A 24,375-nucleotide genomic window follows, 5' to 3' on the forward strand; every position below is an offset into this window, starting at 1 on the left:
TCAGTTCTGTTCTCTGTAAAATAGTGAAGACAGTACTACCCATCATGTAGAGTCACTGTGCGATTTAAGTACACGAAAAGCAGAAGAGTTCTTGGCACATGGTGAATTAACAATTACTAAATATTCGCTGCTGCTATTATTAGTGTTGCTATTGAGCACCTACCTTTTGCATAGACAGGTTAAGGCAAACTGGGCTAGCCTATGCTCACATGATTCTAACCTGGCTAGATGTTAATTGCTAAGAGTACTAAAATAAGCCTCTGAGACCTCCAAAGGCAAACTGAAAATTAAGCCCTTGGCTGTTAAGGGATAGTACCTGTGTATGCACGATAATTTTATAGTTAAGAAAAATGGAAATATACAGTGAAAATCTGATAATGAGGAAAGAACATTGGATTATGAGTTGGAAAATGTGCCATTAAAAACAGACAAACAAACAAAAATGCATGACCTTGGGCAGGTCACATGTCCTTCTTGAATCTCATCAGCCAAATGAGAATGGGAGTGATGATACCCAATCTGTGTGTTTCCCAGGATTACTATGGAATCCGATTAGAAGAAACTTGGGCACAGGAAAGCTCTCTGGAAAGATGAATGTGCTGTTCAGGCAGGAGGTGATGCAAGTTGAATGACAGAGCAGGCTTTTGCCCATCAATCCTGCACTTCCGCTGTTGCTGTTACTGCTCCAGTATGGGATGCTGGAGGATGGCCCGATTGCAAATTCCAGGGCACGCACATGGCCTGCTGATTGCACTGGCACCTGCTGTGCAAAAGGAACCAGGGTGCATTTTTATGTGTCAATTCCGGACAGACAGATAATTTTGCTTTGGAATAAAGAGGCTTTCCTGGGTGAAACGGGACAAATGCTTAGACCCCCATATCCTCCGAAACAGCATCCGAGTGGCTGAAGCTTTGTGCCCTTTGAGGTCTGAATGATACCTAGTAATTTTGTGACAGTCTATTCCTTAGGCAGAGTCGCAGAGTTCAGCAGCCACCCCCTACAGCCCTGGCAAAAGCAGTTTCCGAAAATGCCAGAATAGAGAGGAATTAATATACAGTGCGGAAGAGGAAAGGCCCAGGGAGTCCAGATCCAAGCCAGGAGACGGTTTTCAACAATGAGGGAGAAAGAGCGCATGGACGCACACACACGCGTGTAAGGCACAGAATTAAGAGGACCAGAAATCTCCCCTACACCACCAATCCAGATGCAGAAATAAGAGGAGGGGGCCCAGTTGGGGCCCTAATCTATCACTCAGCCTGGCACGAGCAGGGAAGTCACGAGCCTGGCACCAGCCGCTGTGCTCTGGGGCCGCCTCCCCGCCTTGGGCGGCAGAAGGGCTGCAGGCTGAGCCGTGACATCCTGGGCCTGTGCTCCTCAACAGATGGCACTGTAAATCTGAAATATTCCACAGGAGAAAGACAAATGGGAATCAGCCGAGGAGGCTTGGAGCCTGGCATACGGAGCGAAATAAATAGAGGCCCGGCATCCTTATGGGGCCGTTCCTTCCTCCTGCTCTTAAATATCACACTTCTGAAGTCATCTCCCATTGGAACTCCCGGCAACTGAATAGGTTCTTAAACACAGTTCTCTCTGGGCAGAGGGAAACTGAGAACATCAGGAAACTTTGTACTGATGCTTCCAGCCCAAAGTTAGGTGTGGAGATTGAACTTGTGAATGATTTCACACGAGACTCCACTCTGGCTGATGACTCTGCCCTTATCCCCCACCTTCGGCCCCATTATTGAGCAGGAAACAATCCCTTCCCTAATCTTCTTAAATATTTGCTGACCCTGTACTATGTACAATCTCTATCATTCATTCATTCACTAGTCATTTATTCTCCTTTATTGAGCATCTCCTTTTTCTCCTACGCTATGCTTGTGACTGAGGCCACAAAGATAATTGATGGTAACTTGCCCTCAAGAAGTTCTAGTTCAGTGTCATGGATAGATATTAATCAGGCTTACAGAACCAAATACAATGGTTAAAAGGCTCGTTCTGCCCTTTAACAGAGAGAGAAGCTCTCGATGTACTGATAAAATTTGGATTCCAGTTATTATCTTACCTGTGTTTCAGTGAGTCCATTTATGACAAATTTCAACTGAGGTGTTTCAAAATCTCTTGTTTGAGGCTGATGTATATAGTTGTAAAATATTTAAAATGTCTTTATAGTACACATACAGAGCATAAAATCCATCTCTCACTATGCTGGAGTGGGCATGGCAACCCACTCCATACTGTTATTCTGCAGCTCTGCCTGCCTTCTTGAATGTCAACTGCTTTGTTGTCTCTGATCTTCAGTCACACTGTTCCAGTTTCAGTGAGTGCTCTGCCCAGGTCCCTTGTATGAGTGCCTCGTTGCAAGCTCTCAGGCATCAGCATAAATAGCATTTCTCCATAGAGGCAGGATGTTGTGGTGGCTGAGTGGACTCTGCAGCAGTCCTGCCAGGATCAAAATCTGAACCAGCTAATTGCTAGCTATTTGATGGTGAAGGAGATGGTGGAAGACAAGAGAAGCCTGGTGTGCTGCAGTCCATGGGGTCACGAAGAGTCAGACACGACTGAGTAACTGAACAACAACAATGTGATCTTAGGCAGGTTCCTTACTCTGCTAATGTTTCCCCATTTAAACAATGTGGGTTGTTATGATACCTATCTCATTAGATTGCTAGGAGGTTTAAGTTAGAAAATATATGGGAAGTATTTACAGTAGCACTCAATAAATATTAGCTTTTTTGTTTCCTATGATATCTAATGGCTTCCCAAGTGGTGCTAGTGGTAAAGAACCCACCTGCCAGCGCAGGAGACATAAGAGACACTGGTTTGATCCCTGGGTCAGGAAGGTCCCCTGGGGGAGGGCATGGCAACCCACTCCAGTTTCTTGCCTGGAGAATCCCATGGACGGAGGCAGCTGGGGAGCTACAATCCATAGGATCACAAAGTCTGACGTGACTGAAGCGACTTAGTACACATGTGCTTCATATCTAAGTCGACTCACTCCTATTACTGTGTTACTCTCTGCCCTCTTTTGGTATGACACAAGTAGGTATGACAATCATGTAAGGTAATTCTGTGCTTATTTATCTATTATCGATCTTTTCCAGTACAGTGTGAGCTCCACAAGGCTCTTTTACTTAACAAAGTATCCCCAGCACTTAGCATAGTGCTTGCTTATGGGTTGATCTTGGAAGTATGCTGCTTGGAAATCATTCTGTCTTGCTTTCCTAACAATGGAGAGTTCTGGATGCCAAACAAATGCACAAAAATTTTCCATATTGTAATGGGCGTCTGGAGATATTCTTCTGAGACAATTATGAAATATAATATGCCTCCATGATATGATATATGATATCTGGATCTTTTTCAGATACAGGTAGGGAGGTTTCATTGAATCTTCTTAATGAAAATCAATCATCTAAAAATTAAATTAAGTTGATGCAACTAACTATTCAGTCCCACTTGCTTCTTAGCAAAAGCACCCAACCCACCACTGGGATCCCTGTTGCTAAGTTTTCTCAAGAAACAAACTGATTAATAGATTTTTTTTTTTTTTCCCCTAAAGGCCTTTCAAGTAAGCAGGTCAAGTAGCTACGATTTCATTAGGGCCTCTCTAGTCAGTGATAGCTATGCAATTTGGTTCCAAACATCTAACTTATAGATTGGCCTAAGCCCCACAGAATTGATTGTGTTGCAGGGATTTTAGAAGTCTGTGGATTGTCATTAACTATGATTAAGGAATTTTGGAAGGGAAGTAGGAAGCTTTGCTGAGAAGCAAATATTTGCACATTTCATTCAGTGAAATGATGCGCTAGGGCCAATGCACTCCCCCTTTCATCCTATGCTCCCAAAATCACAAAATATATTAAAGTTGTTTATTAATGACACTGTTTTTTATAAGGGACTTCCCTGGTGGCTCAGACAGTAAAGCGTCTGTCTACAATGTGAGAGACCTGGGTTGGATCCCTGGGTTGGGAAGATTCCCTGGAGAAGGAAATGGCAACCCACTCCAGGACTCTTGCCTTGAAAATGAACTTCTAAAATGAAGAATTAGGAACCAGCAAGATATGGTCATACATTAATGAGAGATTTGGAAATAACAAAGAAGATGATGACAAAGCCCAAAGGAGAAGTTTGATATGTTTAATAGGTTTGATAAGTTTGTTATTTTTGATAACTGGTCAAGTCTTCAACTCACTTCTTCATTTTGGTACCAGTAGAACTTTAAGGGGATACAACATTAGGATGGTAAAAGTAAACATTTATCCTGTACATATGTCTATCTCTATGTCTGTTATCTATGTTGATATCCATGACTGTGTCTACCTAAATCACCTATCTATATATAATTGTGGCTCCTATTGTGAACCACTATAGTAGGTATATATAAAATGCACTTATTTTGTACATAGTAGCAGAGGAATTGGGAAGACAGCTCAAAGACCAATGGTGGAAAATGAGGATCATGGAAGTAATGGTGAGTGAAGAAATCCGAGTTTCCACAATGAAAGATGCCCAGTGTAGGTAACACCTGGAGGATCCAGAGGAACTTAATTAGATAACCCAATATCTGAAACAGTTTCAGAAATTATCATTTTTCTCTGAACTTCCAGGTATAGTTGAAAGTCTGCTGCTACTACTGCTAAGTCATGTCAGTCATGTCTGACTCTGTGTGACCCCACAGATGGCAGCCCACCAGGCTCCCGTCCCTGGGATTCCCCAGGCAAGAATACTGGAGTGGGTTGCCATTTCCCTCTCCAGTGCATGAAAGTGAAAAGTGAAAGTGATGTCACTCAGTCATGTCTGACTCTTCGAGACCCCATGGACTGCAGCCTACCAGGCTCCTCCGTCCATGGGATTTCCCAGGCAAAAGTACTGGAGTGGGGTGCCATTGCCTTCTCTAAGTTGAAAGTCAATAAATGATAATTAATAAGGTAGCTTTTTAAAAAGAATAATGTCAAGCACATTTTTTTAAAGTTGAAATAGACTTTATAAATTCCATTTTTTACAACTTAAAAAATTAAAAATTTTTAATAGTTTTAGATTTATAGAGAAGTTGCCAGAATTATACAGAGTTCCTGTGTAGTCTGGGCTTCCCTTGTGGCTCAGCTGGTAAAGAATCTGCCCGTGATGCAGGAGACCTGGGTTCAATCCCTGGGTTGGGAAGATCCCCTGGAGAAGGGAAAGGCTACCCACTCTAGTATTCTGGCCTGGAGAATTCCATGGACTCTATAGTCCATGAGGTCTCAAAGAGTTGGACACGACTGAGCAACTTTCACTTTTAATACAAAATCACCTCATTTTGCAGACAAGAAAATTGTCCTAGAAAACTAAATGATTTGCTCCTGGCAATGTCAAGGGGAGAACCAGGATGCAATTTCCTCAGCTGGCAGCTGAGGGCTCTTCCTAGTAAACTGTGCCTTTTTCCATCTTGTGATTTTGTACTTCCTCTATGTTTTTGCTAATTAGAAACAAATTTGGTTCAGAAATTCTTGGTGTGAAATAGATCCAGGCAGAGCTGGCCTGGATGACGTGTACTTCATCCCTGGGGCACCTGAAACATCTTTGAGTAACTCTCAGGGCTCCAAGGAGGGTAGTTTGGCAGCAGCTCTGGGGTTCAATGACAGAACTTGTTAAAAGTTAACCATTGGGCACCATCTGCCCTGTGAGGCTTGAGGTGGGGCTGCAACTGTCTGAATCAAGAGCCACTATGAGCAGGGAGGTGAGTCAAGTACACAGGTCACAGATGGGATGTGCTATTCTGTAAGAGCATTCTCTTAATCCTTAGAGATTAAACTTAAGAAAGAAAGAGTCAAATAACTACATTTGAGTTCATACAAATCCCCTAACCGTACCTTTCATGTTATGTGTTCTCGGAATAAAGGCAAGATTGGCTCAAAATGTACCTTTGGGTCCTCTGTTTTCCTCATCCCTAGAAAAAGAAATTCTTCACCTTCCTTAATTTTTCCTTTTACCAATGTGGGGTAGGGAAAAAAGAGGAGCAAATAAGCAGTAAAAAAAAAAAAAAAAGAGATAGAAAAGAAAAAGACATTATGACATAAGGACCTAAAGTTACAGCCCAGAATCAGAAAAATTTGGATTTAATGCCCATTGTTGCAATATATTAACTGTGTGATTTTTGAGGGAGTTACTCAGTCTCTCTGTGGCTCAGTTTCCTTATTGGTAAACAAGAATGGTATTTATGGCAGGTATTCAAATTTGTCACTGAGGGAACAGAATGAGATAATGCATCTAAATAGTTTTGCCTCAGGCATGGGAAACTGTCAGGACTTAATTAACAGTGGTGGTTATTTTTTTCACTAGTACTACAATAATAATCAGAGAGGGCAATGGCATCCCACTCCAGTACTCTTGCCTGGAAAATCCCATGGATGGAGGAGCCTGGTGGACTGCAGTCCATGGGGTCGCTAAGTGTCGGACACGACTGAGTGACTTCACTTTCACTTTCACAATAACAATACTGTCAAGAAGGGAATAAACACAAAAGAATGAATAAGCAACTTTCTGAGGGCAAACCTATCAGTCTTTTACTTTTAGTAGCACTCTTTAGAAAAAGTTACCTTTCCCAAAGTACTTGTTTTTTTCTTTGAATTTTTGATGATTATTTATTTAATGAGAATACATTCTCTCATTCATATAGCATGGTGGAATTGTCGAATTGACTTATTTTATAGAGTTTTTTTTTTTTTCTTAAATAGTCTCATGCTCTAAAACTGAAGAATCTGAGCTATAGGATTTTTTTAAAGATGAAAGTATTGGGCTGGTTAAAAAGTTTGTTTGGGCAAATGAACTTTATGGCCAATCCAATACTTGAATTTTCACAATTTTCTTCGATCAGTTGTTTATTCAACAAGTATTTGTTAAGTGCCTGCTATGCACGAGCACTATTCTAGTCATCTGAGATACACAAAACAAAGATCCATGATATAAGAGCTAGCTAAACCCAACATAAGATGACAATAAATTATATTGTATGTTAGATGGTTGTAAGTGCTATAGAAAAAGAGAAAATCAGGACAAGGCAAGGAGTGTTGGAAGCCCAGAGGCTTGGGTTTGTTTTATTTTATTTTATTTTTTATTTTTTTAATTTAATTTTATTTTTAAACTTTACATCATTGTATTAGTTTTGCCAGATATCAAAATGAATCCGCCACAGGTATACATGTGTTCCCCATCCTGAACCCTCCTCCCTCTTCCCTCCCCATACCATCCCTCTGGGTCATGCCAGTGCACTAGCCCCAAGCATCCAGTATCGTGCATCGAACCTGGACTGGCAGCTCGTTTCTTACATGATATTTTATATGTTTCAATGTCATTCTCCCAAATCTTCCCACCCTCTCTCTCCCCCATAGAGTCGGTTTGTTTTATTTTTAATGAAATGTGACCCTTGTGGGGACAGGCCCTCGTGTCTGGGTAAAGAGAATAGATGCTAAAAGAACTGGTCTTTCAACCACTCTTGATTTTCTGTTCTACTGCCTTTCAATGAGTCAGCTTTCCCTGCTGCAGCAGCCTGATTTCTAGCTGCTACCAATCCTAGCAGATACACTTTTCTGACAGGCCAGAAACAGGCCCATTCAATTACTCTGACCCAAAGCCCAGCCAGAGGTAGATGAAAAGTGACGTTCCAGAGCATGAACAGTTTTCTCCTCCTTGTAGTTTTCTAGGATTATGGGCAAACGAGGGAACTGCATCTAGATGTTAGGTGGAAGCTCTTGGGTTTTCTAGCCCCTCTTGTAGGGATTCCAGCTTTCGTTCACAGGTGAGAGCTGCCAGGACACTCAAGTGCAAGGTAGCATTATCATTAATCTCCCAACCAGGGCTCCTATTAATGTGTCACTGAAACAGCCTATTTTCTTATACCAGTTCTCACCCCTTTGATATACTGGACATGTGTCAAAGAAATCAGAGGCCATCCATATCTTATCTTACATTAGGAAGAGGCATGTAGAAATGTCCCTTCATTACCAGGACAGTCATGTCAAAAAGAATCGACTTATTGTCAACGTTTCTAACCTAACAATGTTAATGGAGCCTTTAGACATCCTTTCTCCTCATTTGTTTCTTAGATGCCTATCAAGGAGACAGTTGCATGACTTTCCAAGCTCTGGGGAGCCCTGTGTATGTGTATTAAATGACAGCACTCTAGGCTGCTTATTATAAAGGACACGGGGTAGGTGGGAGGATTGAGATCCTGGAAGGAAAGCATGCTGTTGGCGGAGTGCCAAGATGGTGAGAGACTCCAAGAAGGACTCCAGGCTCCAAAGTTAGATATTGTTTCTCCCCTCTCCTGTCCTCCCCTCCAAAATTTTCCAGCATTGCATGATAAATATATACATTGAGTGAAGACAGTTTCCAGTAATGTTTTAGATACCTTTCTCCCTTAATTCATACACATAGTTCAATTATTTTTTTCCTGAGACAGAGGAGGAATTAAGGAAAGAAATCATTGGCTAGAGAATTTTCTAGGCCCTTCTGAAAGTACCTGGTGCTGGGGAGGGATATCCAGGTTGAAGCTGATCTTGGAGGAACCAGCTCCCCGATAACGTGTTGTTTGCCATCCAGTGCCGATCAATGGTAACAAGATGACGGGTTGATATTAATGAATAAATCAATAAGCCATTTCCCCCTGTGGAAGTTACACAAATGCCTTGTCCTAATAGTATGAAACCATTGGAATTTTTCTTGGAAATGCCCATAGGCTCTTACAGTAAATCTCTTTCACAAATGGATAATTCACCCTTCTTTCTTTTAAGACACAATGAATATGCTCCTTAGATCTGCAGTCTTAATCAAACCCACTCAGATGCAGTTGAACTTTGTCCAGTCAGCATGGTTCAGCAAGATACAGCTGTCACCTGTGTGCACAGTACTTTCATAGATTTCAGGGGGCTATTTGCCATTTGGGGAAATGCTCAGCACCAGACACCCCTTTTCTGTGGGAATCCCTTATGTATAACTCACAGAGGAAGGTTGTACTCTGCTTTCCATTTCCACGTTGGAAGCTGATTGAATCTAGATTTTCCTCTCACCAACCCCTGGCTCAGCCAACTAGATGTTCTTGCCCGGCTGTTTGGGCTGTGAGCTGTGATGTGAACTTGGAGGGGATTAATCATGGTGGTGGCGCCTTGCGGCAATGGCTGCAGCTCTCGGTGGTGAAGGCACAGGTGTCTAGCAGTGAGTTGTTCTCCCCGGTCTTTCTGAACCCAGTCTTTCTTTTGTTCTCCCCGGTCTTTCTTTTGTGAGCAGCTGTGTATCTCTTGGATATGGCTTGTATTTCTGGTTTTTGAGTTTGGGGGCTAATACTCTGAGTCACCTGACAACATTTTAAAAGTACCTTTCCACTTAAGTTAGCTAGAGTTGGTTTCTGACCATTAAAGAAGCTTTATCATGTTTCAGCACTGAGATGAAATGCCAGATGTCACTTGCTGCATTGTGTGGAGGAGAAGGCTGAGCCTGGGCAAGATGAGTAACTTGCCAATGTTTTCACTGGTGAGTGGCAGAGTTGAGACTTGCAGTGAGCCTATGAGACCTGTGGAAGCAAGCTTTATGTCTTATTTAATGTGTTATGTTTAGGACCTGGCAAAGGACCAGACTCTCAAGATTTGGACTCCACATTCAGCCTACAGGTTACATTATTGTCTCTATTTGAGAGAGAAACTAGTTATCTACAGTATATTAGGACCTTTCCAGTACAAAAATGTTTGTTGTTTTTCAGGAGAATAGGCTCAGGAAACCTGGAGCACAACCACATCTATCTTCCTGTTCAAATGAATCCCGTTATTTGCCATTCTAGAGGGTGAACATAGTATGGAAGGGCTTTGTGGGAAATAGAGACTACAAAGTGGCGAGGCTGGAATGTCATTTATTCAACTATGTTTTGGGAAACATGCATAGACTGTCACTCTGTGCTGGGTAGGCATCTGAGGTATAGCTTTCTCATTTCATCCTAATAATTGTTGACAATATGATGTTGGTGCTATTATTGTTCTTGCTTTATAGATAAGGAACCTGGGACTTAGAAAGTCTAAGTTCTTGCCCCAGACTTACAGCCAGTAAGCTATAACACCAAGTATGACTGACGTCATGACCCAAGCTCCTGACCAATATACTATACCAGTGGGGCCTGTTGACATTTGGATCTGGGGTTTGTTGATGATGGTTGACTGCTTTTGAGCACGTTTCATTAAAAAAATGTATAGAATGGCTTATGTTATTCCAAGGTCATGGTCTTTGAGAGAGATACCCTTCCTCCACTATTTTTATTTTTCTGTGGGAGAAAGCTGAAATTTGGAAGACTTGGCAAAGAGAGTGTTAATGTGCTAACATCAAATGAATTCCATGGATTTTCTATTCATTAAGGCCCATTTCCCTGCACATAACTCACCTCTGCTTGGTTATACTACTCCAGGGTATGCTAGTAAAAAGGGGAAAAAAATGGGGAAGCCAGCCAAAAAGAGGTGTTTTTGGCTGCAAAAATCAACTTACACCTACCAACAAAGAAAAACAGAAAGGCTTTGCCAAACAGTAAATATCAAGTTCATTGCCTAAACCCCAGAAGAAAACGTATTAAGAAATTTATGGTACCTTTTTGAGTCTGTGGTCACCTGATACTACTTGGCTGTGAATCTGGGGAATTGCAATTCAGCAGTTCGGAGGTGAATCAGAGCAAAGACTCTGCTCATTTCATAGGTTGGCTGAAGTACTGGGGAGATGGCAAAATGAGAGTCCCCTTTGTCTTAGATGATGAATGAACATTTATTTATTCATTTACTGAATCAATTTACTAAGCACCTAACCAGGTACCAGGCAATCTTTTACCCCTGGGGATAAAGCAGTTGACTAGACTTGCAATATCCTTCTCACAGAACTTACAGTCTAGCCAGGGGAGATGGATAAATTAAGACAACAAATAAATGAATAATTTCAGAGAGTGATAAGTGACTTGAAGAACACAAATCAAGTGCTGCAATAGAAGATGACCCGTGGAGAGAGAGTAATTGAGATTGAGTGGCCTGGAAGGTCTCCCTGAGGCCCAGATGTTAAGAAAAAGCCCAGCCAAAGATTTTTGAGCAAACATTCTGGACAGTAGGTGCAAAGGACACAATGGTAACTGAACAGATCAGCAGAGCAGATCACAAAGGAACTTCATTCATACTCAACAGCAACGAGAAGCACTTGAGAGCATTTGAGCAAAAGCATTGATGTGTCTGATTGACATTGATTGAAGGCTCATTGGGCAGTCTCAGTAGAAGGTGGTTTCGAGAGGCCTAGGAATAAACGTGGCTTCCCCAGTGGCTCAGCAGTAAAAGAATGGGCCTGCAGTGCAGGAGACACAGAAGAAGCGGGCTCGATCCCTCAGTTGGGAACATCCCCTGGAGGAGGGCATGACAACCCACTCCAGTATTCTCTCTGGGAAAATCCCATGGACAGAGGAGCCTGAGGAGTTATAGTACATGGTATTGCAAAGAGTTGGACATAAATGAAGCAACTGAGCTCATACACACACACGCACACACACAAAAATAAATGCAGGAAGAAGAGGTAGAGGATGTAGCCAGACTGCAGAAGTATCACTGTTGCTGAACAGGAGTGTGTATATCTAAAGTATACTCAGAGTGATTTTCAACTCTGACTGCACATTTGAGTCACATTTGAAACTTCTTAGGAATATAGCTACCTGGGATTCATCCTTGAATATAGTGATTCAGCAGGTTAGGAAACACATCTGTCTTTTAAGAAAGAAACAATAGGAGATTTTAAAGTCTAAACAGGGTTGAGAACCACTGGTTTAAAAGTATTTTCACATTCATTACTACTTTTGTTTGTCCCATAATCTGTGAGTTAGCTGCTGTTGCTTTCCCCATTTCGTGGATAAGAGCACTGAGGCTTGCAGAAAGAAAGTGATTTATTTAAGATTACATAGTGAGCCAAAGCCAGAATCTAGTTCTCTATATGCAAACCCAATGTTCTTCCTCTTACCCCACCACATATCCCTGAATGTAACCAGTAGGTGGATTACTGTCTTTGAAAATCCAAGATAGAGAAGGGTGCTTACCATCAATAAGTAGCAACATAATGGGGATTTGGAGAGAAAGTGGGAGCCCCTGGGCTGGAGGTGAAGTATGGAGGTATTCCTACATGGTGCCAGTAGGAAGATGGATCAGATAACATGGAATCTAAAGAGGTGATGAAAACAGCTTTGAGGGAATAAATGGTGGAAAGTTTGGAGGAAAGAAGGCATAATTAGCTGTGGGAAGATGAAGATACTTTCATAAAGATGCTTCCATGAACCAGTACTATAGTGTCTTTTATTTTTTTTATTTTGATGTTTAGCATTGATTCCAGTTTCTTTTTAGAGAGGGAGAGGTGAAGATTTCTTCTCCATTGGCTTTTCTACCAAGATGCTTTGTGTTGCCTGGACCATGTTAATTTTAAGGATTTTCAACTTTCCCTTTGATCCTGAGGTACTTCTTGATCTTCTTACAAGATCCCCTTTAGCTGTGGGTGTGCAAAACCAATTTCCACTGCTGTCAACAAAGCAGTCCTTATGCTGTTTGATACAGTGAACACTTAGAGAAGGAAGACTGAATGTGCAATTCTCTAAATTAGCAAGCAGACTAATTTGGCATCCTCCTGCCCCATTCTCTATACCCAACCTCTCTACACCTCTCTCTGGTTTCAGCTCTTGTGAAAATCGTTGACTTCTTTTCTGGGATGCATGCCTTGTGTTTATTTGCAACCAAGTGACTGTCATCAAGGAGAAATATTGGATACTCAGGAAAGATCATTCCTTCAATCCATTCTTCATTTAATAGCCAGAGTGATTTTTTTCAAAGTGGAAATCTGATTGTGGCACTTCCTACTTTAAACTCTTCAGTGACTTCTTATGCAACTAGGATAATGCTGAGCCCATAAAGTGCTTGCAAGACCCCAGGGATGTGTCGTTTACCAAGATTCAACCTCATTTTCCCTTGCCTTTGATATCTATACCCCAACCACACACACATTTTTGTAGTTCCCTGTAGGTAGAGTGCTCCAGCTACCACAGGACATTTGTACATTCTTTTCTTCACTTTAAAGACCCTTCCTTTCCCATTTTACTAGTTAATTTTTTATTTGCACTTCAGAACTCTGTCATTTCATCAGATAGGCCTTGTCTGGTCATCCTAAATTAATCCCAGTTCTGGCTCCCTCTTCTTCCTCAATGTCCATCCCCCCCACCCCAACTTTTCCCCATCAAGGCATCACACACATCTCATCTGAAGCACCAATCATAGTGGCAATCTCACATTTGTTTTTGTGATTCCTCAAATTTGATTAAAGTTTAAGCCCCCTCTAATCTGTAAATTTTGTGAAACTAGGCCCCTGATTGTTTGTATCAACATTGGGGATTGTGTGGATTCTGTTCTATGTCTATACACAATGCTTGGTACATAATGATAAGAGTGAAAATAAGAGAATAACAATAGTAGCTACCATTTATATACTATGGACTGTTCTAGCTCCTCTTGTATATTAAATCCTTTTGTCCTTTAACAACCGTATGAGGTAGGTTCTACCATTATTCCCATTTAAATACAGGAAAGCTGAGCTACAGGGAGGCTATACGACTATAAAGGTCACACAGCTAAAAAGTAGTAAAGCTGAGATGAAAACCACTCAATGTGGTTACAAACTTAGCATTTTAAATTATAATGCTATCTTTCTTTTGTATAAAATAGATGTTCTGTAACTCTTTGTTGAATGACGAGTTGAATGAAGATATGAATAAAAAAGCACATGACTCCAAAAATCTGTAATAAAATTCCAGAGACCTGAGCTCAGTCTCAACTCTGTGCCTGACACCTATGTGTAATTTCAGCTTTGAAGACCTCCATTCCCTCCCTTTGTGTGAACAGGGGAAGTGAGACAGACAAGCATTAAGCATAAACAATCTGACTCCAAGCTGGCATGACTTAAAAGGCTACATCTGGATTCAGCTCTTGGGCTTTGAAACCTTAAAACAAAAATGACCAAGGTAGAGAGCTTGTTTCCTAGATCATAAGGGAAGTTAGAGCCCCTGAGAGATGGAACAATAAACGGAAAGACCATCTGAATGGAGCATGCATCGTGCTTCCAGACCAAGCAAACAGGAAGTTGTAGGCCTTTCTCTGCCTATCATTTTAGGTATTGCACGAGGGGGGATTTAGGGGATAATTATCAACAATCACTTCCTTCTTGAGATATTTGTTATTAGCAGTTGTGAATGCCTGCTGGAGAAACCACTGAGTTAATTTTCCCCTTTCCTAATGTAGTTATACAAAAGTCTCATTGCGTTAATACTTTTGCAATTGTGCTGTAACTGAAGCCTCAGAAAACAGCTCACCAGAGAGCCCAAGCCTTGCAAACAAGTCTCGGGAAGCCTGCATGGAAAATGCAGACGTGCTCCTCTGTTGCTAGTTAAGCTGGCTGGGACATTAATGCATGCCTCCTCCAGCATTTTAGACCCAGGCCCCAGGCTCAGGCCCCCATCCCCACCCCCAAAGCTGCCATCAGGGTCCTATGTGCCTCCTAAACACTTGGCTGCGGCACTTGGGACATTTTATTGAGGCAGCTTTACTGGAAGGATCCAATTACAGGGAATGGCATGTTAGATTCAGTGCCCCGGTTAACAATGCTATGGAGAACACTGAGGTTCCTTTAGTCCTTCCTGGGATGAAAAAAAGACGAATAGAGGTAATGGCAAACAGCCCCTTGAGATGGCTGCTACTTCTGGACATGAACACTCCACTGGTTTTTTTTTTTAACTTTATATTTTTATTCATGTATAAAAAGCAATACATCATAGTTGCAGAACAAAAATGTCCAACAATAGGAAGTAGAAAGAGTAAAAAGTAAAGTTCTCCCTTCCTGCCCTTAAAATCCCACATACTTCCCCTGAGGTAAGCACTGTTTTCAGATTGTTGCATATCCTTCCAGATCTTTCTTTATTGCATTTAAAACAAAATTATATTATGCTTTAAAAATTTCTGTCTACATTTTTCTGCAACTTTGTTTTTTGCCTTAGCAATACATCTTGGATATTTTCCACATCAATGCATACAAGTCTACTTTATTCTTTCTAACTGATGCTTTGCAATTCCTAGTATGTCTATATTACAATTTTCTTAAGCAGTTCCTCTTGTTGATCCATTTTTAGATGCTTCCCAAATTTTGGCCACTACATATAATTCTGTGATGAATATCTATAGTTTCTTTAAAAGCAGTGTGCACACAGAGAGTTTTTGTAAATTCCAGAGTGATTATTCAGAGGATTAGATGAAAATATTACTTCTAGGATGGTCAAGTTCAGGTTTCCTCTTGAGCTTGAATAAACCTTTGGAGGTTTTCTTTTTTTTAAATATAAATTTAAAAAATAAAATAGTTCTGCAGTCACGTGACAGATCCACATATTTACTTTCCTGTTGTAATCCCTCATCCAGCCAGTTCAACTTCAAGCCCTACAGGTAACCACTGCTATTACTTTCTTAGGTTTTCTTCCAAATCTTTTAATGCATAAACAAGCAAATGTGAGTATATTTTCTTATTTCTTCCCCCATTTTTACATAAAAGCAATATATTTTATGTACTCTTTGCTCTTGCTGTTTTCTCTTACCCATACATCTGATAGGCTTTTCCATATAAATACACAGAAAGCTTTCTCATTACTTAAAAAAAATTATGTTTTTAGTACAATTTTAGGTTTACAGAAAACTTGAGTAGAAATTGCTGAGGTACAGAGAGTTTCTTTTTTTTTTTTTTTCCATTCCCCTTTCAATTTTATTGTTTCTAGGTTTTTGCCTGTAATACGACAGGGTTGCTATGAACATATCTGTCAGGTTTCTTGGTGAAAGTTTCTTTCTTTTTTTTTTAAATTTTATTTTATTTTTAAACTTTACATAATTGTATTAGTTTTGCCAAATATCAAAATGAATCCGCCACAGGTATACATGTGTTCCCCATCCTGAACCCTCCTCCCTCCTCCCTCCCCATACCATCCCTCTGGGTCATCCCAGTGCACTAGCCCCAAGCATCCAGTATCGTGTATTGAACCTGGACTGGCAACTCATTTCTTACATGATATTTTACATGTTTCAATGTCATTCTCCCAGATCTTCCCACCCTCTCCCTCTCCCACAGAGTCCCTAAGACTGTTACCACTCTGTGCCTTCCCACCAGTTTTCCATGTTATCCAATCTTGCATCAGTATGGTAACTTTGTTACAACTGATGAACCAATACTGATACATTATTACTAACAAAAGTCCATAGTTACATTAGGGTTCACTTTTTGTGTCTTACATATCTGAGTTTTGAAAAATGTCATATATTCATCCTTCAGTATCATGCAGAACAGTTTGTGTCCTAAAAATCCCCTGTTTTCACCTAGTTGGCTCTCCCTTCCTGGCAATTACTGATCATTTTACCGTCTCTACGGTTTTGCCTTTTTCAGAATGTCATATAGTTGGACTCATAGAGTGTATAGCCTTTGCAGACTGGCTTCTTTATGTAATGTGTATTGCATTCTTCCAAATTTTTTTCATGACTTTATAGCTTTTTTTTTTTTTTAATTGCTGAATAATTCCAATGGGTGCACCACCATTTTTTCACTTGTTGAAGGACATCTTGGTTGCTTCCAAGTTTTGGCAACTATGAATAAAACTTCTGTTAGCCTTTTTGTGCAAGTGTTTGTGTGGACTGAATTTCATACCAAGGAGTACAATTGCTGAATCATATGGTGAGACTTGTTTAGATTTATAAGAAATTGCGAAACTGTTTTACAAAGTGTCTGTAACATTTTGCATCCCCATTAGCAGTGAATGGGAATTCCTTGTCAGCAGCTGGTGTTTAGTTTTGAATGTTAGCCATTCGAATAGATGTGTAGCAGTCTCTCGTTGTTTTAACTTGCAGTTCCCTAATGATATATAATGTTGAACATCTTTTCATATGCTTATTTGCCATCTCTATAACTGCTTTGGTTAGGTGTCTCTTCAGATCTTTCACCTGTTTTTAAATTTGGATGTTTTCTTATTATTGAGGAGTTCTGTATATTTTGGATATAATTCCATTATCAGGTATGCTTTGCAAGTACTTTTTCTCAGTCTGTGACTTGCCTTTTCATTTTAATAAATGTCTTTTGCAGAGCAGAAGTTTTAAACTTAAAGTATAGCATCATTTATTTTCTTTTATAAATTGTGCTTTTGATGTTGTATCTAAAAAATCCTCACCAAACCCAATGTCACCTAGATTTTCTCCTATATTTTCATCTAGAAGTTTACATTTAGATTTACGATCCATTTTGTGTTAATTCTTGTGAAAGCTGTAAGGTATGAGTTTAGGTTCATTTCTTTGTATTTTGATGTCTAATTTATTTCAATATCATTTGTAGAAAAAAATATCATTTAATTATTAAAGTATCTTTGCTTCTTTGTCAAAGATCAATTGACTATACTTGTGTGAGGTTATTTTTTGGCTCTTTATTCTGTTCCATGATCTATAATTCTATTCTTTTGCCAATCCTACTCTGTAGCTTTGTATTTACGTCTTAAATTTGTGTAGTATCAATCCTCTCAGTTTCCTTTTCTTTACTGTGGGTTGGCTATTCTGGGTCTCCTTGCCTTTTTACATAAACTTTAGAAATCACTTTGTTGATATCCAGAAAGTAATGTGCTTGATTTTTACTACTATTTCATTAAATCTTTAGATAAAAATAAGAAGAATTGATATCTTAACAACTTTCAGTCTTTCTATACATGAACATGCACTATTTCACCGTTTATTTAGATATTTTATGTCTTTCATTAGAGTTTTGGAATTTTCCTTAAATAGTTCTTGTACATATTTGTTATATTTATACCTAAATATTTAATTTTAATGGAGGGCTAATGTAAACGGTGCTATGTTTTACATTTTAAATTCCTGTTGTCATTGCTGGTATTTGAGAAAGTAATTGACTTTTGTATATTAACTTTGTGTCCTGAAACCTTGTTGTAATCACTTACTAGTTCCTGGAATTTTTCTGTTGATTCTTCAGAATTTTCTACATAAACAATCATGTCATCTGTGAACAAAGACAATTTTATTTCTTCCTTCCCAATCTGTGAAACATTTGTTTCCTTTTCTTGTCATATTGCATTGGCTAGGACTTCTAGTCGTATGTTGAAAAGCAGTGGTGAGAGGGGACGTTATTGCCTTGTTCCCATTTAAGAGAAAGGTATCTAGAAACTCACATTATGTATTACGTTAACTGTAGATTTTTTTGTAGATGTCTTCTACTTAAGTTGAAGAACTTTCACTCTATTCCTGGTTTGCAGAGCATTTTTACTGTGAATTGCCTAACGCTTTCTGTTTTGGAAGGTTCTTATTGTTGATTCAATTTATTTATATACATAGACACTTCAGATTACTTACCCATTTCATCTTTTATGAGTTTTTGTAGAATCTGACTTTCAAGTAATTGGTCCATTTCATCTAAAGTTATCAAATTTGTCAGCACAGAATTACAAAATTCTCCATTATTGTCAGTTTAATTTCCATCAATAGTGATGGTCCAGCTTTCATTTCTAATATTAGTAATTTTTGTTTTCCTTTTTTTTCTTGGTTTGCCTGGCTAGCATTTTTTTAATCTTATTGATTTAAATTGTTCTTATTTTATTGTTTTCTATTTTATCAATTTCTGCTCTTATTTTCTGTTTTATTTGAATTTAATTTGCTTCTCTTTTTGTAGTTTCCTACCATGGGGTCGCTAAGAGTCGGACACGACTGAGTGACTTCACTTTCACTTTTCCCTTTCATGCATTGGAGAAGGAAATGGCAACCCACTCCAGTGTTCTTGCCTGGAGAATCCCAGGAACGGGGGAGCCAAGGGGCTGCCGTCTCTGGGGTCACACAGAGTCGGACACAACTGAAGCAACTTAGCAGCAGCAGCAGCAGCTGCAAGATGGAAGCTTAGATCGCTTATTGTAGATCTTTTCCTTTCTAGCATATGCATTCATGTAATACATTTCCCTCTAAACGTTGTTTTCACTACATCCACAAATTTTGATAAGTTGTATTTTCATTTAATTCCAAATATTTTAAAATTTCTTTGATACTTCCTCTTTGAGCCACGTGTTACTTAGAAGTGTGCTGTTTAATCTTCAAATATCTTTTCCAGTATCTTTCTGTTATTGATTTATAATTTAATTCCATTGTGGTCTGAGAGTGTACTTTGTTTGATTTATATTCTTTTAAATTTGTTAAGGTGTGTTTTATGACCCATAATGTGGTCTGTCTTAGTGAATGCTGCATGTGAGCTTGAGTAGAATGTGTATTCTGCTGTTGTTGGGTGAAGTATTCTATAAATGTCAATTAGGTCTACTTGATTGATGGTCCTGTTCAGTTCAACTGTATACTTATAGATATTCTGCCTGCTGGATCTGTCAGTTACTGAGAGGAGTGTTGAAGTTTCTAAATACAATAGTGGAAATGTCTGTTTCTCTTTGCAGTTCTATCAGTTTTCACTTTACACATTTGACACTCTGTTGTTAGGCACATACACATTAAGGATTATTATATCCTTTTGGGGTATTGACCCCTTTATCATTATTTGATACCCCTTTTGTCTCTGATAATAATCCTTGCTCTGAAGTCCACTTGGTCTGAAATTAGTATAGCTACTCCAGCTTTCCTTTGATTTGTTATCACGGTTTGTCTTTCTCTAGCTCTTTACTCTTGTTAGTCTATGTCTTTATGTTTTAAGTAGATATCTTTTAGATATCCAAAAAATAAGATAATTGGGTCTTGCTTTGTTTTAATCTACTCCAACAGTCTCCGTCTTTTCTTTCGTGTATTTAGACCATTCACACTTAAAATGAGTATTGATGTAGTAGGTGTAATATCATTATATGTGTAACTGGTTTGTGCTCATTGCCCTTGGTCTTTGTATCTTTTTTGACTTTCACTTTTCTGCCTCCAGCGGTTTTCAGTGAGCATTTTCTCTGTTCCCATTTTCTTCTCGTAGTATATACATTATATTTGCTTTTTAAGTTCTTTTAGTGGTTTCTCTGGAGTTTGAAATATATAATTTACCCAAGTTCACTCAATATGGACACTATACCATGGAAATGTATACCGTTTATATATATATACGTTACGTGTGTAAGAATTAACTATATTGCTTCATGGGAAATGTGGTTTATCTTGTAACACAGTACTTCTACTTCCTCCTTTTTATATTTTATAACATTGTCACTTATTTATCCATAAACTGCAATCATCTAACACATATTATTAGCGTTATTATTTTGAACAAACTATTACCTGTTAGATGAATAAGAAAAGATTTTACTTCACCTCCATTTCTTCTATAATCCTCCTTTCTTTATGTAAGTCAGTGTTTCATATTGTTCTTTTCTTTTTGAAGAACTTCTTTTAACATTTCTTGCAAAGCATGTATAATGGTGACAAATTCTCTCAATTTTGTTTGATAAAGTTTTTATTTCTTCACTATTGAAGGATGATTTTGCTGGATACAGAATTCTAAGTTGGCGGTTTTCTCCTTCCAACACTTAAATAACATTATACTGTCATAAATATTGAGTGCATATACTTTAATATTTGACAAGTATAGCTTTCTCTCAGTGCTCTTAAAAGATTCCTCCCTATGTCCACCTTTAAAGTTTTCCTGGCTGTCATTTATTTTATATATATAGCAAGATCAAATAAGAATGTCTAATTTCAGACTATCCCCACAAAATCTTGTATTTTTATTGAGATTACCCTGTTCTTCAAATTAATAAGGAAGAATTGTTATGCCAATAGAACCCTTGTTGAGCAAAAAGAGTTGTAGTGTTTTCCAGTAACCATTGGTTTGATATAAAATATAGTTTATTCCTATCTTATTAAGAGTTTTTCTTAACAATAATGAAATTTTTAATGCATTTTTAGCAACTATGGAGATTAGCATCACATTTTTGTGCTTAGATCTGCATTAATGTGGTAGATCATATTAACAGATTTCTTAATACTGTAAATCCTTTTATTCTTAGAATAAACCCCACTTTGTCAGATGTATAATTTTTTAATGTGCTGTTGGATTATGTTTGACATTTATTTTAAAATCTTGCTTCAATATTCATAAGCAAGATTGGCCTATACTTTTCTTATTTGTGTAGGTGTGTGCATGTCTGTAAGTACACACACTCAATCTTTGCCAGGTCATTGTTTCATTTTAGGTACTATTGGAATTAATTTGCTTTATGAGGTTGGAAAATGTTCCATATGAAATCATTTGGATATGTAGATGTGGAGGAGAGGGGGAAATGGGTATAATCAAACTATGTTTGCTATGTCTTCTTTGGAAATCAGACTATTATATTTTCTGTTCCTTCTGGAGGCTGTTTGGTAAAATACAAACAACCAGTGGTTTTGGTGAAATATTTGGTAAAATACAAACATTGATGAGGTCTTTACCTCTAGTGCCACCTGGAAAGCCCTATGCCTTTTACAGTTTTATTTGTTAAAAAAAATACTTATTTTTATTTTTTCTTAATTAGATTAGGTCATTTATCTTTTACTTTAAAAATTAACCAGCTTTTCAAAGGTCAAACACATATTTATACTCTTCAAGTAAGAAAAAAAGGGTATGAAAAATGTACATACATATATATTCATTTGAGTAAAAGAAAGGCAGGAAGCATAAGATAGAAACTAATGAGACTGGTTAGTTGCAGGGTGGTAATGGAATGGAAATAATGAAGTGATGAGAACAGAGTGGGAGGAATGAATGGGAGGCACACTACTCCATATCTTTGTGTTTGTATAGAGCTCACGCTTAGAACCATGACAAAGTTCACATACTGGAAAATAATTAATATCCACCAGGATATGAGTGCAATCCAAAATAGAATATAAAAATCATGAATGAACCCAACTACAGGTGAATAAAGTAACTGCACTGAAGGGGATAGAGAAGAAAAAACTAACCTAAGCAAACCTTAAAACAGTATTTTGACTGTACCCTTAGTAAAGACAAAAACATTTATACACAAAAATTGCCCTAGCTACTGAATTTGAGTTTATGGGGCTGTGGTGAACAATGCTGAAACCATGTATATACTAGAATTAAACAAATCAATACATCTATTATAGATAATAAAAGCAAGGTTCTTAACTTTCAGAGAAACAAGTTACAGATAAAGGAAAGGAGAGACTAGAATGGGCTCTGTGGTGTTAGATTAGAATAAGAGATAGCAAAATGAACTCTTAGTTTTTAATGAATACAAATAGATATAGAAATAAATATACATGTGTGTGTGTATGCAGGAGTTGGTATACATGTGTATGCTTCCTAGCTGTGTCCACAGAGAGGGGCTAGACACTCCAGTAGCAATGAACACCCTGGCACTCAGGTTATGGTTTCTATAGGTCATTTTCCAATAGCAGAAATCAGGGTTCCTTTAAAAAAAAACTGTGGATTCCAGGGAAGTAGCAGAGAAACTAATAAGATGAACCTGGAAAATATTCCAGCTGCAGAAATAAAGAAATATTTTTTAAATGACAGGGATATGTTCAAAAGAACACTGAAGACAACTTGAAGAAGCTCCAGAATCTCCAAAATTAAAGACAATTTGGGCAAGAAAATTATTAGTATATTGCATTATAACATGTAGAATAAAGCAAATAATATTTTGCTGTATTTGCTTTATCACATACCTATCCATCCATCCATCACTCAATCCATTCTTCAATCCATCTCATTTTTTGATCCATTAAAAATTAGTAGACATCAGATAGCCTGTCCCTCAAATACTTCAGCATGCATATTATTAACTAGAGCTTAATATTTTTTTACAATTCCTTTTGAGGTAAGGTTTACATTTTATACATATAAACATACAGTTATATTTTGCTGGTATTGCTCAATGTCTCCTGCTGCTGAATATTGAAGTGGAAAAATCTGGGATCATTTTCCTTCATCTTATGAGTGACTTAATCTTTTTTATTAACTCCAGAGGATTCTTTATTTGTCTTTAAAATTCAAGAGTTTCCCAGATACAATTACTATTTACCTTCCTATATCAATTTTTTTTTTCTTAGAACATGGTGTCATCTTTCAGTGGGCAAATTCAAATCTTCTTTTTAAAAATAAATTATTTCTTAAATTGTATTTTCCATTATGTGTTTTGATCCATTATTTTTTGTTTTATTTAGCACAGACTCCAATTACATGATTGCTGCATCTTCTATATATATCTTTTAGTCATTGATCCTTTTAAACTCTTTATTCCGTATTTTTTGCCTTTTTAAATTGCTGTCTACTATTTGTCTTACTGAATTTTCAACAGTGTCTATTATCTCATATGTTCATTCAATATTGGATGATTTGGATTTAAATTGTTTTTGTATTTCTTAGTGAGTTCTGCCATTTTTTATCGCCTATGTTTTTCATCTCACCATCAATTATTTGAGGCTCCGTATCTCTGCTTTATAATACTCCTTCATAGGCATGGTTGCTTCACTATTGTTTTTAACTTTATGATACGATATCTGACCAGTTTTCTAGAAAGTGTTCTTTATCTCTTGGTGAATGTTGCTAGTCTTCTCTACATTTTTCCCTTTTTTATTATTCCATTGCTCCTTCCATTTTTATTATTCAACATTACATCATTTGCATTGCCCTTGGCTAGATATTTGAAGAGGTTCAGAGTTGGGGTATTAGACAGTCCTCAAAGTCTGGGACTATGCTTTGTATCTCTCTCAGTCTGTAAGTCTCCACGAATAGGAGCAAACCCTTAAACAGTAGTGTTAAAGATGATTAGGCATGATGGAAAAAAGAAAAAGATGTTTTTCCTCACTGTATTTACACAGGGTGGATTTGATAACTGTGCTGCTTTTTCTGCTGATAATATGTCTTCAGTTAACATAAGGAGTGGAGGACAGTTTTATTACTTTAAGGTGCCTGGAGTCTTTTTGTGTATATCCAACACTGTCATTTGCCCTTAGTAGGTACACAATAATTGTTTGCATATTTGAATTCTTGGGTAGGATGGATTATAATAGGAGGAAAAAGTCAAACCAAAGCTCTTTGCTTAAACCATGTAGATCGTCCTCATGAGCATGTGAGCAAAAAGCTCTTGCATATTAAGATCCTATGGTAGGCACTTGTATAATTTAATGAAAAAGACAGAAATCCTGTCCTCTAGCTAGTGCCAGAGAACTCAAAATAATGTTAGAGAGTTTCTCAGCTTCAGACTTTAGGTTATTTTTTTCTGTATCTTAGAATCTCCTCTTATGACCTAGAATCTACTTATTTGATTGGGTGAAGTATATACTCTTGGGTCCCTGAACTGTTACTAT

The sequence above is a fragment of the Bos javanicus genome, chromosome 7, assembly GCF_032452875.1.
Source record: "Bos javanicus breed banteng chromosome 7, ARS-OSU_banteng_1.0, whole genome shotgun sequence".
In the NCBI taxonomy this organism is placed as follows: Eukaryota; Metazoa; Chordata; class Mammalia; order Artiodactyla; family Bovidae; genus Bos; species Bos javanicus.